The following is a 4,994-nucleotide window of genomic DNA, read 5'->3' on the forward strand; positions in this document are numbered from 1 at the left end:
TCTTAAGAATGTTCTTAAATTTTTGGGCCTCGAAGCCTTATGTTCTTTTATAGTTTGTTCTTATAAAAAAAAACGTGTATCTCGATTTTTTTGAAAATCAGACTAATATTGTTTGAATACATGACTTTTTAATGAGCACAAAGTAAGCAAATCTTACCAAAAATTAGAAGCATAAGCTAAGGCCTCAGTTTACAAACCAATGCACAAACAGAAAAAAGGAACGAATGTATGTATCCCACAACAATTATATTTTCTGGAACTAATAACCAGACTTAAAAAAAAATATTAGAAGAATATGAAACAAATTTAAAAGAGTTGTTTTTCAAAAATTACAAAGAAACACCTGAAATTAAACAAAAGAAAATGGAGAAAATTATTGCGGTGTAAGTTATAAAATCGTATATAATACATAACACTGTCCATGACCATTGACAAATTCAATTTTTTTTCATCTTAAGCAGTTAAGGGATTTTTTGATCCATGACATATTGGCCCGGAGCCAGTAGCAGAATATTTAATTTCGCAAACCTCCCCAGCAGGTTTTCCTAACAATCCTTTTTCTCTGGTGTATGCACAATCTGAATCTTTTTGACAAGAAAAGAATTTGTCACGTCTGGCTTCGTCTGACAATCTACACCATGTCTTCGAGTTTGAGTAACATTGACGCCAGCAAGTTCCCTAAAGTTACAAAAATTATACGGAAATTATATGGATATTCAAACTTCGTAAAATAATTGTTACTTTTGTATGCGAGTACTTTACAGTAGTTTTGGCATAATATCGAATATTGGCTCTTTAGTAGGAGTGGGCTATACAGGGTGATTTTTCAAAAATGTCAAACTAAATTTTTTTGAGGTCTAATTTATAAGTGTAGACATGATCAAACAGAATTTTTGAACAAAAATGAAGAAAAAAAATGTGGGAAGCCTTTTTGTAGACTAAGGTTTGTGCCCTCAAATCAATCTTTTTCCATCTACCCAACTACCCAAATTATGTTGGACATTAGACACAGTGATTAATTCCGCTCAAATTTGGCACATTAACTCCTCAGGGACAGAAATAAAGTATATCAAAACATCTATTCGAGAAATATAATTTTGGACATTTTGGGCGTAGCCCAAAGGCTTTACGCAGGCAAAAAAGAGGAAGGCTAGACTATAAAGGCGAGAAAACATTCTTTCCTGCTTAAATTTGGCACATTACCTCTTCAGGTGAAGATTTGTCAGTGTAAATTGTGAAATCTTAAAAATTTTATTTTTCCTACATAGAGGGAGTGACTTCTCGTCCTAAATATATGAAAACTTGACAACCTTTTATTTCTATGATCTTGAACAACAGAAAAGCCATCAAAATTTATGTTTGTGAATTGTAAGCACTTCTTTTATATCTGAAATAATGTAAATTCTCGTAGAACTGCCGACAATGTGCTCTATGTGATAAAAACACTTTCCTTAATTTAGGATTACCTCAGTGAAGTTCAGAAGACGTAAAAAGGGATCGCGGAAAGCGGAAAATTGAAACTTTTACATGAATTTCGACTCTGAAAGGCTTCAAAACTGTTCTTGGATCAAGAATACCAATTTCTAGAGGGAATATCAATTGAATTACACGATTTATGAATGAGCCCTAGCCCGTCTATATTTCCCCTTTCTTTACGGACATCGAAACAATTATTTACGAAATAACGAATTTACTTTGGGAAATATTCTCAGGATTCGTCAAGATAGATAACTGAGGGTAGGTATGCAAAACTTTAGGGCAAAAATATCATTCCAAAGTTTACGAGAGCTACCCGATCCTTTTTGCCCTTTTTGGGGTTTGGCAACGCCCTAAAACATCCGATAATGAAAACTTTTAAATAATAGTGACAAAATGTTATTATTGTTTCCAGGTCAAATTGAGATTTTTTTGTCATACTTTATATGAGTCTAATAGGGGGCCAGAAAAGGGGCTCCCACATTTTTTATATTTAAAATATCTCAAAATTCTTTTTAATCCTGCCTAGATATACCATACGGAGTTAAAAATAATTTAGTTTGACATGATTTGACGAAAAAATGAAAATGACCCTGTACAGCCCACTCCTATTCTTGCATCGTTTAAATTGTTATTGCCACTCACAAAGCGTTTCTTAAGAAAACTGCAGTTTGAGAGTCTCATTATACTAGAACAGTGCTCGCATCAATGGATAACGACCGCCTTAAATTTGATGAAGAATTCATCGGTTTAGACAATGATCCACTTCGACACTCTCGTTTGCGTGATTTAACTTGAAAATATGGATATTTTTTATAAGCATTGCACTTATAAGCATATCTAGGCTGAGTTTTGGGGAAAAATTAAGTATATGGCAAACATTACTTGAGCCTACGAAAAATGATTTTTTCCTGCTTTTATGGCTGGAATTTTGCGGATTTTCAGTATTTCCCTAATTTTGTGTTTTAGATTTAAGCATCCCAAACATTTTGCAGCCTTATTAAGCTTTGAACCTAAGCATCTCTGAGCCTGTTTTCAGATTTTTGTATGCTTATAAAAAAAAACATGTATAAGCTAAACCACTGTGGCAGTTCTGCTACATATGTTCCTTGACGTGGGTTGTGATTTTGATGAGCTAGTATATTTTGAGTTTTTTAATCACGTGTGGTTTGAATCAGAAGCTAATAAATACTTTAAGTTTTTTATTTACTTAACATTTATCTCCCTAGCGGGGCGCCACAGCATGTTTTTCATCTATTCATGATTAACATCGTTATCTCCGAAAAAATGCTTTTTTTATCTCCGTAGTAAAACGCCACACATTTCAGAAAACCAGCGATTCTACAAATATCTCAAATTTGTCTCACCTGCTCAAACCTTTAACCGACAAAATTCTGCAAAACGTGCAGAATGGGCATGAATGGCGAGTCAAATTTTAAAATATTCAAAAGGATAGCACAGTTGTGACAAATTTTGAATCCAACTTTTTTACCCGTATACAGCTCGGAAGATTAACCGCCTTCGGCGGTCGATAATCTATTGCTTTCCTTTTTCTCCCGTGCGATCTTGCGAAATAGTAGGCGAAAATTAATATGGGAAATCCGGGCCGGGGAGAGGGGTGAAAAACTACAATAGTTTTTCAGGCACAGTTAACGTAAATGTACATAGGGTTCTATTTGGCAATTTATACATCTAACAATACAAAAGTGGTTGTCAATCAAGTGGTCAAAATACATTCACAGAGAGCTGCAAAACCAAAATGCATTCATAATATTACTTACAATTTCTGTGCATCCTGAAGGGCCGTCACATTTCTTCACATACTTATGACATCCGTAGCTGTAAACATTGTTACATAGACCTCCAAATTTACATTCATGTTTAGGATCCATTTTTTCCGCCACACGGTCATCAATCATATCTTGCAGCGCTTGGTAGAAATTCCTTCCTGTGTTAGAGTCGTCATTGCTTATGCGATAGGAGTAAGCAATTGCCAAAACAGCGGTGAATAAAATGAGTACTTTGATGTCCATTGCCTAAAGAAAAACCAAGAAAATTTGTTTTGTTTATTTTGCTCAATTATAAAATTTGTTTCAATATCTCGTCACTCAGGCTTAATATTGGTAGCGCATTGAGCTATTGAAAAGTGTATTGAGAAAACTTTGGAAAAGTCAGTACTTTCAAAAATCTGATTAATTGATAAATTTGTACTTACTTTCTGTTGTCCACAATTTCACTATTGCACTGTATACTTCTTTGCTTGAAATTTGCTTTTCGTTTGATTTTCAAGTCATACGTTCGTCTCTTTTTATACTGAGGCTTTATAATAAGAGCTATTTACGATTCATTTGTTTCAAAATTCATCCAATGAGGTGCTCGGAATAGAATGTATCACACGTTAAATAATTCCCATTATAATTAAAAAAGTGGTTCGTGAAATAATGAAATTAAATGTACCAGCTTTGCTAAATTTTTGTGATATCATATTTATTACATACACTTGGTGGGTTCACATCTAGGAGAGAATTGATTAAGAAATACAATAGAATTCTTTGATTTTATCAAAGCTTTCTCATTGGTTGACTTGTTATCACGGAATGCCAATATGGTTTTTCTTTATTCAACCGTCAATTCATTTATACAACAACATACAGGGTGTCCGGAAAAAAATTTATCAAGCTCGAACCACAGATATCTGTAAAGCCCGAAGGGCTAGATAGGCAACTTTAAGCTTTCTTCAGCAAAAAAAAGTGAAGCAAAAATTTGACTTTTTGAGTTTCGTGCCGATGGATAGGATCTAGCATTTTAATTGTTTTCGGAGCGCGAGATAAAAAAGATTAGGCGGCAAACGCTATTTTGCATCTCTCAAACCAGTGAAATTGCTTGTTGTCACGTGATTTCTTTGGATGGAAATCCTACCAAAACTTGCTTCACTTTTCGATAAAGGCCGCGGATCTAGCCCGTCGGGCTTACAGATCTGTGGCTCGAACATGATTCTGAGTAGAAGGTTGTTGCATGTTCCAATTTTTTACGCATTTAAAATAACTTGGAAAAATCGTTTACAAGATTCCTATTCAAATCTTAATGGATTTTCTCCTCGTTAGTCCTTTTTCTTAAGAGGTACCCAAACCTACCTCTTGTAACAATGACAATAATAACTAGGGGAAGATCGATTATATTTATAAAAGAATTCGTAAAAGTGATTTAAAGCTTTTGTTTCGTTTATGTTCTGAATTGTTATCGACAAAGGGAGTGTTATGTTAATCGATTATAGGAGATAGTGTGTCTGACAAAAGCTAACCCAGATGGCACACAACGTCAAAACAACGTCCATATGACGTTCATAACGTCCAAATAACGTTACTTAAACGTTGAAACAACGTTGTGTGCCAGCTGGGAAACATATTTCTAAAAAAGGTTGACTTTATAGGTATTTCAAGGAAAATATATATAAGAACGTACTTAAGCCTGATAATCGCAAAAATACTACAAAAGTCTAAATTTACTGGTTTTTATTA

At 34.1% G+C, this 4,994-nt stretch overlaps 1 long non-coding RNA gene across 1 annotated transcript; it reads right to left on the minus strand.

Moving 5' to 3' along the window:
* Positions 1–231: 231 nt before the first annotated feature.
* LOC136820510 (uncharacterized) lies at positions 232–3,783 on the minus strand. Its single transcript, XR_010848603.1, has 3 exons — positions 3,692–3,783; positions 3,258–3,512; positions 232–678 (listed from the first exon to the last, which is right to left on the minus strand). It is a non-coding gene; the product is annotated as an uncharacterized lncRNA (long non-coding RNA).
* Positions 3,784–4,994: the final 1,211 nt, after the last annotated feature.

Source organism: Clytia hemisphaerica, unplaced genomic scaffold, assembly GCF_902728285.1.
Source record: "Clytia hemisphaerica strain Z4C2 unplaced genomic scaffold, Clytia hemisphaerica genome assembly, whole genome shotgun sequence".
In the NCBI taxonomy this organism is placed as follows: domain Eukaryota; kingdom Metazoa; phylum Cnidaria; class Hydrozoa; order Leptothecata; family Clytiidae; genus Clytia; species Clytia hemisphaerica.